A 14,942-nucleotide genomic window follows, 5' to 3' on the forward strand; every position below is an offset into this window, starting at 1 on the left:
TCCTCATCCCCTAATTAAAAAAAAACCCAAAAAAACAAACCTTAAAATTATCTTGTAAATTTTTTCCCTATTAATATATTTTTCTCCCTAACTACCAGGAGGAAACAAATTCTTGGTATCCAATACACGTAGTCAAGCAAAACAAACTTATTTTGGTCATATCCAAAAAACTCATGTCTCGTTCTGAATTCTGAAGAGGTAGCAAGTATCATCCTTGCTAGGGCCCTGAAATCGTAGCTGGTCACTGTTTTAGACAGTGTTCTAATTGTTGTTCTCCTGGTTCTGCTCACTTCATTCTGTGTCAGTTCTTACCAGACTATTCAGATTTCTCGAAAATTGTTCCTTTTGTCATTTTTTTATAATGCAATAATAGTCTATTACATTCATATACCGTAATTCAGCCATTTCTTAATTGATGAAAAAAATTTTTTTTTCAACAGTGGAAAGATCTGCTATAAAAAATGTGCATATAAATCCTTTGTCTTTCTTTGATCTCTAGGAGTGTTACTGTTAGGTCATTGGAATACTCAGTTCAGTCAGTCTTTGAGTGTAGTTCCTTATTGGCTGGATCAATTCATAGCTCACCAACAGTGCATTAAATGTGTCTCTTTTCTGGCAGTCCCTCCAACAATTGCCAGTTTGCTTCTCCGTCCTCTTTGCCAATCAGATAGGTTTGAGGCGGAATTTCAGAGTTATTTATATTTGTTTTTAGCTAGTTTCAGTGCTTTGGACCATTTATTTTTAATATGACCATTAATAGCTTGGATATCTTCCTTGAAAAGTGCAAGTGTTGGGAGGCAGCTAGGTGGTGCAATGGATAGAGCACCAGCCCTGAAGTCAGGAGAACCTGAATTCAGATCTGGTCTCAAACATTTAACCCTTCCTGGCTGTGTGACCCTGGGCAAGTCACTTAACCCCAGATGCCTCAGCCAAAAAAAAAAAAAAAAGAAAGTGCAAGTGCCTTTCCATTATCCTTTGAATGTTTGTATATTGGGGAATGGCCCTTATTTGAATTAGCTTCTTATGTATCTTTGACATAAAGCCTTTATCATCATGCCAGGGAGAGCCAGTGCCAGCTGTCCCTTGCCCTTGGCTTCTGCAGTGATAACCTCCACTCACCTCTGCCCAAAGCAGCCTGAGTCCTCAGGTAGCTTGGTTTTACAGGGCAGAAGTAGGTCCAGTGGGTGGAATTTGTAGGGTGCAGATTTCAGCTCATATAATTACTGACACTCAGGACTATCAGTCTAGTGGGCTGGCTTTCCTCCAGCAGAAGGTGGATGACCACTTCTTGGTTTTTCAAGGAGGTCCCTGCTCAGATAGTGGTTAGATTAAGTCACTTGGAAGGTCTCTCCGAGCTCTGAGAACCTGTGGTTCCATATCAGGGCAAAATTAGAGCAAAGTGTGAGGATTGGGGGCTTTGAATGAGATAATCTCTAAATTCTCATTTAGCCTTGACATTTTCTTATTATGAATCATAGTACTCAAGGCCCTCTAATCAAGTGACCCTACTTTAATTAGCCCTTCTCATTCTCTCTCTCTCTCTCCTCAGTAAGTAATTGAAGTCAGACCTAGGTTCAGATCCAGTTCTGATAATTAATTGTAAAATAAGGATGTTCATACTTGTACAGTCTACCCTAGTGTGAATGTGAGCAACAAAGATGCTCTGGAGGTTTTATCCTCTGAGAGTGAGAAGGAAGTTGGAGATGTTTTGTTTGGGCAAGAGTAGACTCTGGTGGATGATTGCTATGTTCAAGTATTTTTTTGAAAGATTGTTATATGGAAGAGCCAATAAGCTTGCCTTGCTTGGTTGCAGAGCATTTAAAGTCAATCAGCATTTATTAAGCACTTACTATGTGCCAGACACTGTGCTGAGTGCTGGAAACACAGACACAAGACAGGTTTGCCCTCAAGAAGCGTAAATTCTAGTTGGGGAAGATGATATAGAATGGGAGCTGTCAAGGGAACCAGATAGGGAAGGTCCTAGGGGGAGTCAGGGTAGAGAAAGTTTAGAATCCAGAATGCAGCTTGCTGGAGAGAGGGAAGCTCATAATAGATGGAAATATAGTGGGGAAGGGGGTAGAAACCTGGAATTGGAAGAGGCAGTTCCCTGGAGCTTGTGAAACCCACTTCTCAGAGGCATGATCACTGGTCAGGCATGTGGTTGAGAGAATCTCCTGTCCTAAAATTATATTGTATTTGTTTTGTGTGCTTGTTGTATCCAATCCCAGGAGAATGTAAGTTCCTTAATATCAGTAATGGTTTGGGTTTCTGGCTCCATCGAGACCCAGTGCCTTGTGAGAGCAAGTGCTAAATCTCTGCTCGTTGAATTGCATCCAATCTAGAAAGTGGCTTTTCATGTAGTGGCAAAGACCTGGAAACAGAGAGGAGGTTTGCCCCTCACCAGGGGAAGGAAAGAGCAAGTGATGAGATAGGAAGATGAGGGGATGCTATTTTGCTGCCAACAATGGTGAAGGGAGTGGTTTCAGAAACACCTGGAAAGACTTGTGTGAACTGAAGTAGAGAGAAGTGAGCAGAGCTAAAACCATTTATACCGTGTGGTAAAGATAAAGAGTTTTCGGACATAGGATCTCTGTCTTTGGTAGGGTTCCAGAGGACTTATAATGAAACATGGTTTCCACCTGGGAATGCGGGAGATGACCTCAGCATGAAGATTTTGTTTTCACCATTCACTTTTATAATATTTTGAGTTCCAAATTTCTCTCCCTTCTCTTCCCCCTCCCCGAAACAGTAATCAGTCTGATATAGGTTATTCTTGTACCATCATATTAATCTTATTTCCACCTCGGTCATGTTGTGAAAGAAGAATCAGAACCAAAGAGAAAAATCACGAGAAAGAAAAAAAAGCAAAAAAGAAAATAGTATGCCTCCATTTACATTCAGACTTCACAGGTCTTTCTCTGGATGTGGCTAGATAGCATTTTTCATAATGAGCCTTTTGGAATTGTCTTGGATCATGTTATCACTGAAAAGCTGATCATTGAACAATGTTGCTGTAACTATGTACAGTGTTCTGGTAATGCTCACTTCACTTAGCATTAGCTCGTGTGAGTCTGTCCAAACTTTTCCAAAATCAGCTTGCTTATTATTACTTGTAGCACAGTAGTTATCCCATTACATTCATATATCATAACTTTTTCAGGCATTCCCCAATTGATGGAGTTCCCCTCAATTTCTATCACAAAAAGGGCTGCTATAAATATTTTTGTATATGTGGGTTCTTTTTCCTTTTATATGTTCTCTTTGGGATATAAACCTAGTAGTGGTATTGTTGGATCAAATGTCCAGTTTGGTTGCCCTTTGAGCACAGTTCCAAATTGCTCTCCAGAATGTTTGGATCATCTCACAACTCCACCAATAATGCAGTAGTGTCTATTTTCTCTCCAATATTTATCATTATCTTTTCCTGTCATTTTAGTTAATCTGAGAGGTGTGAGGTGATAACTCATAATTGTCTTAGTTTGCATTTCTATAATCAATAATGATTTTTGTTATAGCTTTTTCTTTCTTTCTTTTTTTTTTTTTTCTTTTTCCTGAGGCTGGGGTTAAGTGACTTGCCCAGGGTCACACAGCTAGGAAGTGTTAAGTGTCTGAGACCACATTTGAACTCGGGTCCTTCCGAATTCAGGGCTGGTGCTCTATCCACTTCGCCACCTCGCTGCCCCTATTATAGCTTTTTCTGTACAAAACATATGCATGGGTAACTTTTCAGCATTGATCCTTGCAAAAACTTCTGTTTCAGCTTTTCCCCTCCTTCCCTCCACTCCCTCCCCTAGTTAATCCCATACGTGTTAACTATGTTAAAGTATATCCTAAATACAATATATGTATACATATTTATACAGTTATCTTGTTGCACAAGGATGATAGGATTTAGAAAGAAGGTAAAAATAACCTGAGAAGAAAAAACAAAAATGCAAGTAGACAGTAATAGAAAGAGTGGAAATGTTATGTTGTGGTCCGTACTCTTTTCCCAATGTTCTTTCTCTGGGTATAGCTGATTCTGTTCATTACAGTTCAATTGGAACTTAATCAATAATGATTTATAGCATTTTTTCATGACTATAGATGGTTTTAATTTCTTCATCTGAAAACTGTCCATATCCCTTGACTCATTCTCAACTGGGAAATGACTTGTGTTCTTATAAATTTGACTCAGTCCTCTACATATTTTAGAAATGAGGCCTTTATCAGAAACACTGACTAAAAACTATTTCTCAGCTTTCTGCTTTCCTTCTAATCCTAGTTGCACGGGTTTGGTTGTGTAAAATCTTTTAAATTTAGTATAATCAAAATGATCCATTTTGTATTTCATAGTGTTCCTTATCTCTTACTTAGACACAAAGTTTTCCATTCTCTTATCTTCTTATTTGATAGGTAAACTATTCCTTGCTTTCCTAATTTGCTTATGGTGTTACCCTTTTTGTCTAAAGTACATGATTTACTCATTTTGACCTTATCTGGATATATGTCAGCATACAGTTGCAGCAGTTTCTTTTCCTCCTTACCTTTTTTGTGCCTAGTAATGAAGGAAATTGTTTTGCATGACTCCTTATTTGTAATGGTTTAGATTTTTCTTATCCATTGGAATAAAAATAAAATAACATTGAATTTTAAAAATATGTCTCATAGATTTCCCCCTCCACCCCCCCAAAAAAATTGAAGGCAGACTAGCCTTCCATTTTATAAAAGGAATCTAATTGGGAGTGGAGGGCAAATGGAAAGTTTTTGGTAAGAGAGCTGGGATTTGAACCCAGGCCCTTTAACTCCAAATCTGGTGCCCTTGCAATCATTCCATACCTCCTGTCCTCCATGATTTGGATTGGATAAATCATGTTTATGAAGCACTTTCCAATTTAGGTGAGATGCTGTAGGTATTGTTTATATAAACCATCTCACTGTGTCTTCACCACAATCCCTTGAGAAAGGTGGTTAAGAAATATCTCTATTTTAGGGTGGAAATGAAGGCCCCAGAATGTTTCTATGACTGCATAAGAAGCGGCAGGACCCAGGGCTTCAGACTGAAAGTAAAGGACCTTGGAGGTGGGCTTTGTCTCTCTTCCTAATCCCCTCCTTCCTACAGAGTAGCTTTGGGATCAGACAGCTGAAAATGGGACCCAGCTCTCCAAATCCCCAGAAGCTCATTCTTGTGGCAGTATGTGGGGGTCTCTCCTCCATCCCCCCAACCTCCCACTGCTTCCTCCCCCCCCTCCAGTAACAAACCTGATCAGAAACATGAGTTCTACTATACTGGTTTTTCTGTCACTGAACTGTCCAGATGATTTGAGAGCAGTGAAGTTGCACACATACACCCCCAGATTTACTTCCCGGCTTTGTCATTCCCAGAAACTGTTGTGTGACTGAAGCAGGCTCCTTGCCCCCAGCTGAGTCCCCCCCTTTTGAAGAGCTGCTTTCAGACTCCCTGGGTCCCATGTTTCAGGGGGCTAGGCTGGTTCAGGTTTTTTGATTCTTCCTAAGTCCCCTACCTTGACCTTCCTGCCTGAAGGTAGAAATGGCTGCTAGCCTGGGCGGCTTGTGGAGGGCCAGGGTTAAACAAGGTCCTGAAGTCAGAAACCCTTCCCCCATTCTCCCTGACTCTTAGCACAGAAGGAATGGTGGATATTGGGAAACCCACTGGGGAGCTCCTCAGGAATCATTCCAGGAGCAGGCTGCACATCTACACCTGTTACCTTTGCTAAGGTATGAATGCCCTGTGGGCCCCAGCAAGGCTGTGGCCCCCTCCCCCCCTCACCTAATCCTTCATTCTTCCTCCTGGAAGGAATATTTTGAAGCACTTTATTGAGTTGTCCTTGATGACCTTGAAGGGAGGTGGAGGATTCTGTGGTCGAGCAGCCTCACTGCTTTGTCCTGGGTCCTGAGGCTAAAGGCCTGGGCAGCGAAGTGCTTGGCCCAAGGGTGCTCTATGGTCTGGTTCTGCATTTAATTAGAACAGGCCTAGAGCCTCAGGTGGTCCTTGCCAACTCCCCTGCTGGCCAGCTTTCCACCCCCCAGCTGACTTCCCAGCCCTTGCCCAGGATGGGAGGGGAGAGGGGAGAAGACACATGATAGTGTCTGCCTTCTTGGTTCTTGTAGAGCCCTGGGCTGGGGTCACTGTCTTAAAGGCTGCCTCCCTTGCCAGGCAATCTTCCTCCTCTCATTAACACATACAAGCTGTTTACTTTCCTGCTGAAGCCTGTTCCCATCATGAGTCATACATAGCCTTAACTCTTCAAGGACCGATTGGCTATCGGCACCCACTGGGGCCTTTTTCCTGCTGCTGGCTATGGGGGTGAGGGAGGGTCTGCTACTAGTTATCACTAGGAACTATCATAGAAAGCCCCTACTCCCATATTCTGCAGATTAGAACCTGAGACCCAGCCAGCTTCTCGTAGCGGGGACCAGGACACCTAATACCCTCTGCTCTGCTCTGGGCTTTGGGGGTAAGGGGGAGGGATTGGAAAATGGGATCTGGAAGTGGGGGGGCGGGAGGGATTTGGAAAGGAGAATGGTGGGAGAGGAATAGGAAGGCTCGGAGGGGAAGGAATTATTCAACCTGCTGTAGAAGGGTTTTGAAAGAAACAAAAAAAAAGCTGTAGCTGTTCCCTCTTGCTTGCAAGTTCTTCTCCTGGCATTTTAAGGCCCTAAATTGCACTGGTCTACATTTTCTATCCTATCTTGCACCAGCCCTTTCCTCACAACCCAGTAAATTAGGAACTGAGGATGAGCCTGTTCCTATTTTCTAGACTCAGGTAAGCAAGTTTGCCAACTATGGCCCAGCTAGTAAGAATCAGAGATGTCTCAGGCTGAACTTTGAACTCAGACCTTCTGACTCAAGGTCTGCAGTGCTCTGCATCTAATGCTACATCTCACCCCCATTTCTTAATCTTCCACCTTTTTCAAGGTCCATCTTGTGTCTCTGCTCCCATGAGCCTCCCTCCTGGACTTCTTGTGCAGTTACTGCTTCTTCTAAATTCTAGAGGGGAACTGGGGAAGGAAGAGAGGAAGACAGAGATAGGAGGGAGAAAGGGGAAAACTTAGAGAGGCTGCTGGGGAAACTCAACCTTCATATAAATCTAACAAACTATAATGGATGTGCCTTAAAAAGAGTAGAAGCAATGTGCTGTGCTTTGAAATCAGGTGAAGAATGGCACTTGGAGCTGGGGAGATCAGGGAAGGAAGGATTCAGTTTCTGTAGGTGAGGAAAGGTGTAAGCAAAAGCATGGAAGCAAAAAGCATTAACCTGTATCATGGGGACAGAGCCTAGAAAGTCAATTAATTCAATAACTCAGCTTACAGAGAGGAAACTGAGGCCCACTCACACAGCCAGTACATAGAAGAGCTAGGATTCTTGCCTAGACCCTCCAAAATGACCCGATTCCTCCACCACAGCCTGCTGGGCCAGCCCAAGACTCTGTGGCTAGGAGGCTCTGTCTCCCTGCCCCACGGGCCTCCTGGGCCCCCACTCCAGGGGCTTTTGTTTAATCTCTCCTCCTTTCCAGGTGATAACCATCTCTATTCAATGACCAGGGCAGAATGGCCCTATCCACTGGGCCTAGCCCAGTAAAATAGCCCTAAAAGCTACGGTTGAAGGAGAGTGAGATAAGGGCATGCTGAAAAACCTGCCTTGCCTGTTCGCCATGGGGCCAAAAGTCTTCACTTTATCTCGTGTAAAATCCCCTTCCCCTGCTTCCCTCCTTTCCCCCTCCCCTCCTCCCTTCCCCTATCATCTCCTAGGTTTTTCTATTTGTGATATGGTGGCAAGAGCTCAGCTTTGGAGTCAACCTTCTCAACCTGGCGGCTGCTTCCTAGCCAGCCGTGTGATTGTGACCTAGTCCCCTCATCCCTTTGTCTCGTGGGTGAAATAAGGCCCAGAGTTGAGGAGCTGATCCCCAAGTTCTGGTGCTGAGAACTCAATGGTCTGTAGGACACAAAATCCACTCGGCAGCAAGAGTGGTTTGTGAGATGGAAGGGCTGGATTAGGAGGGGGGATGCCAGGCTGTAGGCCCAGGTTTTTTTGGGCTCTCTCCTGTTGCTATGTCTTTGGACTGCTCCATCTCCCTCCTGAGTCTTCTGGCTTTAGCTGGGATTCCTTCCACCAGGTCACGTTTGGACTTTGGAAAAGATCTTTCCTAGAACTGATGGAGAAAAAAAAAAAATCAAACAAAATTGTACACAATTGCAGTGTCATGAAGCATAACCACTCTATTCTGAGAATCCTTAAATCTGGGCAGCCATTCGTGCTGGCCAGAGTAGCCCCTTTCCCATTTTGCTTGCATCCACACATGGCCATTCATCATCCATGGGGGCAGAGCCCTGCCCTTTCTTTCTTTAAATTCACCAGCCATCCAACTTTGGTTCATTTAAATGCAAAAATCATATCTAGCCCTTGCTGTGAGTATGTAGCATCTCCCCAGGAGAGACACAGAGCCTGGGTGCAGAGGGAAGAGGAAGAATAGGCTCACATCCCAGAACTGCTCCTTGTGCCTGGGGTCCTTGGGCCTCAGTTTCTTTATCTGTCAAATAAATTCTCTCCAACCATCTTTCACAGCCACCAAGTAATTTTCCTAACTCAGGATCAATGATGTCACCACCTCCCAATCTCCAGCAGCTCCCAATTTTCCTTTAGATTCCTTTGTATGACCCCGAAATCTCTGTTCAGCCTGTTTTCCCCCCACTTCCAGTCTCCTACATTCCTCCTCCCACCTGACTCTGAGAGATAGCCATAGTGGGCCACTGCTGCCCGTCTTTTCCAGCCTCCTTCTCTTTGCACTGACTGACCCCCTGCTCCTCCCCTCTGCCTCCTGGAATCCCTAGCATCCTACAGGTCTCAGCTTGCACACCGCCTCCTGCAGAAAACCTTCCCAGTGTGGGTGCTCCCTCCCCTAATCTCTGGCCATGGGTTCTGGCTGTTTGTCTCTGTGCATCTGGAGGACAGGGCCATTGGACTTTTACGTCTAAGCAACAGAGGTTGCTTAGCCTGGAATGGAATAAGTGCTTCGGAGAGCAAATGAATGGGGCTGGACTGGGCAGCCTTTAAGCTTTTCCAAGTCAGCATTTGGGGTTCCAGCACGATATGTTTCATCCAACTCTTCCCTGTCAAAGCTGGGCCTTCCTGGAATCCTGGGGCAGTCGTTCCTGCCTCAACATGCTCACCTTAGCATTGGGTGAAACATGATCTGTGGTTTAGGGAATTCCCGGGTGAAGAAGCTCCTTCTACCAGTGAAGGTCAGCGGCTTGCACTCAGGGTCACCCAGGTGCAGCATATGTCAGATGGGACTGAATTCGGGGCTTCCCCGGCCTCCCTCTCCATCACCCCAGGCTACCTTTCAAGTCTCCAAACCATGATTTAAATTTAGATCCTTAAGATTTCATGGGCAGCTGGGAAACACCCTAGCACTTACAGCACCAAGCCAGGAAGACCTGGGAAGTTTCCTCCTCTGGGAAGGAATCTTTGCCAAGAAAACCCCAGATGGGGTCACCCAGAGTCAGACACAACCAAAACAAGAGAAAACAGCAATCTTAAGGTTCCAAAGCCAGGGTGCTTTTGCACTCATCTAGCTGCCAAGACAGTCTCCTTGTGGCTCCTTTCTCTGTGCAAAGCCTTTGGAAGAGTGCTCCATCCCTGACATGGAGATGGAAGCCATAGCTTTTGGGAGAACGGAGATGGTCAAAGCCCAAATTTCCCACCAGGCAGAGAACAGGGCTGCTGTTCACGCCAGCTGGATGGCCAAAGAGGAGGCTCCTCTCTGAGATGTGTGAGAGATCACCATGATCCATAATCTGAACCTTGTTCAGAGCGGGCCCAGTCTCGACTCCATGTGGCCCCTGGCCTTCCTGGTCTACAACTCTTGGGCAGGACATGTTCCTGGCATGAGACTGTTTCAGTACCAGTTACCCATTAGTGGGAACTGTTGGATGAGGAGGAGAAGCAGTGAGGTTACTCATTCTACAAATATTGGAGTGCTTACAATGTGTAAAAAAAAGCCCTGGGTGGGGTAGGGTGGGGTGGGGCAAGGAGCAACGTGGTACTGTGGGAAAGGGTCTGGCTCTGCCCTCAGATGGCCCAGGCCCCTCCCTGGCTCTGCCCTTTCTCCCTGGGCCTGGCACAAAGAGCCGAATCTCTCTGGGCCTGTGAAGTGGGACCCCGTGCTTAGCCCAGGTAGTAATCCCCCACCTGTGGCTCCGACTGCACACACTGAGTGCTTAGTCACCATCTGCTGGAGAAAAGCCGCGGGCACATGCGTCTGTGGACGCAGAGGAAGTCCGAGGCAGCAGAGATTGGTTGCTGCCAGGCTGGGTGACCTGAGAAGGCTTCCCAGAGGAGGAGCTGGCAGCAGGGGACCCAGGCCGGAGTTGGCAGAATTTGTACTGTATCTAATAGCAAATAGTGTCAGGGTGGCTCGAGGTAGGAGAAGGGCTGGTCCGTAGAACTCTGGGTCCCCGGGCTCAGTTTGGCCTGGGGTAGCCCTGGGCTGCCCTGCTGGCTCACCCTCACCCCCACCCAAAGACTGCTCTGTTTTCCACCCACATTCCTCCAGACAGCTGCCTTGTTGCTGGGGCATTCAAGGAGGAGAGTGAAGAAATGAAATGATTGTGTAGTGCAGGAGTCCCTAAGGCCCGGCTGAGGCTGAAGTCCCAGAGTGAGCCAGAGCTGGTTCTCCAGGACCCCTTGGGCCCTCCAGGAAGAGCCAGGGGACCAGCCGAGCCCACAGGCATCCCACCGGCCAGCAACCACCAAGCCCAAGATGCCGCTCTGCCTGGGCCATGGTACCCTTCTCCTCCTCCTCCCCACCATGTCAGGGAGGAGGGATGGAAAACAGTCACCGAGCCGTGTCTGGTCCCTTAGCAACAGAGGCAATGACGTGAGGGAGGCCCGTGCTGGAGCGTCTTGCTTGCCTCAGCAGATGGAGACAGAAGGAGATGTAAATAAGCCCTCCTTACTGAGTGGGAGCAGCTGCGGGGGCCAGGATCTGCGAGGTAGTGTTTGGAGAAATCTGTTCCTTGTGGCCAGTTAATTTTTTCACAATCATACCATCGGGCAGAACAGGAGGGAAAACATCCTCCTGTTCCGTGGCCAGAGACCAAGCCTTGGTAGCCCTTTAAGGAGGAACTAATTCTGCTGGGGGCTTTAACCTGAGACCCAGCAGTGACAAATTTGACCTTGGCTTCTCCCCCTTCCCACGGCACTCCCCCAACAATTGGTGTCCTGAGTTTGGCCACATATCTGGGCAGAGATGAGAGGGTCTCAAAGACCCAGGCCGGGACATCCATGGCAGATTTCTGGCTGAGCCCACGGGCCACAGCAAGTGCTCAGTGGGATCTAAGCAACGGGGCAAGACCAGTGTTCACCCTTTCAGACACCCCTGAGGGAGAGGGGAAGACTGTCAACTGGCAGAATATCGGGACCATAAGAAGCACCTCGCTAAGTGCTCTCCCTGATCGGGGCAAAGCGGAGTCCCCAAGAGACGCTGAATGATCCCATCCATATTCACAGGGAGTTAGTGGTCACTGCTGGGGTTCAAACACAGGTCTGACTGTGAAACCAGGGCTTTTCCTGCCACGCCAAGGATATACCAGTGCTTGCTTCGCTCCCTGGAAGTGGGAATTCTTAGGCAGCAGAAGGTCCAGGGAGTTTGGGGATGAGGTCCATGGAAGCTGGGCTGTAGAACGCCTCTGTTTCCAGAAGGAGAGGCTGCCGGCCATAAGGATTCTGAGCAGCACAGGTACTGGCTGGCCCCAGGATGAGGCGTATTGACAGAAGGAAGCTGGTTGTGGGGCGGGAGGAAGGTCCTGAGGACAGGGGTCTGTTCTGGGCGGAACCTTTGAGTAGGGGAAGGAGTGGGAGGGGTAACGTATGTGAGAGAGACAGACTCAGAGACAGAAAAAAAGAGACAGACAGAGAGGGGCAGACAGAAAGATACAGAGAGACAGGGAGAGACACAGCGAGATAGAAAAAGAGATAGAGACAGAAAGAAAAGGGGAGACAGAGACACAAAGAGACAGATAGAAAAAGAGATAGAGACAGAAAGAAGAGACAGAGATAGAGATAGACAGAAAGAGAGAGAGAGACATAGAGATAGAAAAAGAGAGTCAGACAAAGAGAGAAAGAGATACGGAGAGATAGATATAAAAAAGAGAGACAGCTAGAGAGAAAGACATGGAGTTAGAAAAAAGAGAGACCGAGACAAACAAAGATAAAAAGAGAGACAGAAAGAGATAGACAGATACAGAGATACACAGAGAAATAGAAAAATAGAGGCAGACAGAGAAAGAGAGACACAGAGACAGAAAAAGAGAGAGCTAGAGAGAAATATGGAGATAGAAAATGACAGACACACAGAAAGATAGAGACACAGAGAGATAGAAAAACAGACAGAGACACAGAAAGACAGAGATAGAGAGATAGAAGAGAGACAGAAAGATAAAGAGACACAGACACAGATAGAAAAAGAGAGAGCTAGAGAGAAATATGGAGATGGAAAATGACAGACATAGAAAGACAGAAAGAGATAGAGAGAGACACAGAGATAGAAAAAGAGACAGAGACACAGAAAGACAGAGATAGACAAACAGAGAGATGAAAGATACAGAAAGATAGACACACAGCAAAATATAAAGAGAGAGAGAGAGAGAGAGACATGCATAGAGACAAACAGAGACAGAGAGAGAAAAAAAGACAGAGACAGACATAGAGAGATAGAGACACACCCAGAGACCAAGAGACATAGAGACGGAACTGAAAAGGGAGGCTCCACAGTTCAGGCCATTAAGGACAGATGATGGAGCCTCACAGCCTCTCTTAGGAGAGAGGTGGTGAACAGTGGGTGCAGAAGGAGGCAGACGTGTTCAGTTGCAGCAGTGAAGGGTCTTGTTTTGCTTGGTTTAGCTTCTCATTTAGAAGGGAGATTTTGGAGACGAGGTCATGGAAAAGGGGCAGTTACACTAAAAAGCCCCAGAAACAATTAAAAAGGGAAAAAGAGATTCCATGGAAGGGACACGTGTTCATCTTGTGTAGATGAAGGAGAAGGCCCAGAAAAGTGAAGGGATCTGGTTGGATTTGCAGCAGAGCCAAAACATGGCTCCACGTTGTCTTCCTTCTGTACACCTCCCTGAACAGCCCTGAAAAATAGGTGTCCTTATCATCCCCGTCTGTGTCGGGAGGAGGTTGACCTGGGTGACCTGGTCCTTTCTGCCTGGGGCTCTCTTCCTGAGCAGAAACCTAGTGACCCTGACCAGTCCCGGCCTCCCCTCTGGAGCAGCAGGAAACAGAGGGGGCCAGAGCCAGAGCACTGATTAAGGCTCCTTGTGGGTGTGGGACTATGCCAGAGGCAATCCCCACCAGTGGGCTACAGCAGGGTGTTCCCAGGACCTGGGAGACACCTCTTGGCCCTGGAACCCTGGGCCCGGGACTTGGCTCTCTAGGCCTAGTTCCCCTCCTAGGAAATGGGGGTGACTAGAACACCCCCTCCCCAGGTGAGGTAACATGACTGTGAGGAGACCTGGCTGTGAGTCCAGGGGCCCATGGCCCGGCGGAGGTTGCCTCGGGTCCCACAGGGAAGTTCCGGGGCGACCACTGGGATAGTGTTGGGGCCGCTATTAGTGGGACTGAATGCCCCGAGTCCTTTCCAGGGTGTGAGCCCCCCTAGCCTGCCTGGGCCTTTTGTGGTGGCTCCAGGGCCTTGTCCCCAGACTGGAAGCTCTGCTTTCCCCGCAGCCCCAGGGCTTGCCTGTGCTAACTGCTGCTCCGGAAAGAAAATCTTTTAACTGGCATGAATGCGAGCCAGTGTGAGTAAATGAAACATAGTAAATGGGAGAGTGTTTTATAAAGTCTGAATTGGCAGGCAGAGGTGTGTTAGTTGCGGCCTGGTGGGAAGAGGCAGGAAAGCCAGGGCCAAATCCTGGTTGGGTTATTTTAGGCAAGTCATTTCCCTCCCTGGGCCTTAGTTTGCCCATCTGTAAAATGAAGGGAATGGGACTAAACTTCAAGGACCATTCTAGCCATAACTCCTGTGATTAAAACAATCCAAAACCAAATCCTCTGAAAGGACAATTTTCAAGCCTAGCTTCCAAGAACGATGAAAAAGCACTTCCTTCCAGGCCAGGGAGCCCAGGACGTTTCGGGGAACATCAGATTAGCATTGCTGGGCTGTTTTTTTCATTTGTTATAGGAGATGGGGAGAGATGTATTTGGAATATTTTGGGGATATTTTGGAGAGATGGAGACTTTTTTTTTATCTTTCAGTCCTCTATTCTTATGGACAGGACAGTCAGTGCCCACTCTGGTGATGACAGAGACTCCTTGTGGTACAGTGGAAGACATGTTTGATTTGGTGCCCGAGGACCTGGGTGCAAATTCTGATTTTGCCCCCTCCTACCTACATGACTTTGGCTAAGTCACACCTCTTTGGTTCCCAACTTCCTCTTCCATACAATGAGGAATTGGACTAGATGACCCCAAAGGACTCTTGGGCTCTAAGGCCATTAACCTATAATACTCCATGTTTCATTGGCTCTTATGGCCCTGACCACCATCGCCACCTCTGCCCCCCAGAAAAGAAGGGCCATTTGTCTCGGTCTGGATATTGAAAAGACTTCCCAGTTACAGAAGCTGGTACAGCACACAGACAGTGCCAGAGGCTCATCTGCAAAAGCAGCAGCTTTCCTTTGGGGCTGGGTGGGAGGCAGGGGAGTGGATGTTTTGACCTCAGAATTCCCTTCCTCTTTAGAAATTGGTACTTGACTCTGGATTCTGAGCCTGTGGGGAGACAGAGAAGAAGGAGATGCCCTACTCCAGACACTTAAAAGGGGCCCAGGTGTGAGAGGGTTGGAGGGCTTCAGAGGCAAGTGGGCTGCGCCTGTAACCTCTGACCAGGAGGGATAGGGAGGCAGTTCTTGGCCTCCTCAGTGGAAAATGACTCATCAGC

The 14,942-nt window shown here is 47.0% G+C and overlaps 1 protein-coding gene across 1 annotated transcript in view; it reads left to right on the top strand.

Annotated features, from left to right (window-relative positions):
* Positions 1-14,942, top strand: part of SLC9A1 (solute carrier family 9 member A1) — a 64,658-nt gene that overhangs the window by 36,552 nt on the left and 13,164 nt on the right. The window lies entirely within an intron of this gene.

The sequence above is a fragment of the Sminthopsis crassicaudata genome, chromosome 3, assembly GCF_048593235.1.
Source record: "Sminthopsis crassicaudata isolate SCR6 chromosome 3, ASM4859323v1, whole genome shotgun sequence".
Classification (NCBI taxonomy): domain Eukaryota; kingdom Metazoa; phylum Chordata; class Mammalia; order Dasyuromorphia; family Dasyuridae; genus Sminthopsis; species Sminthopsis crassicaudata.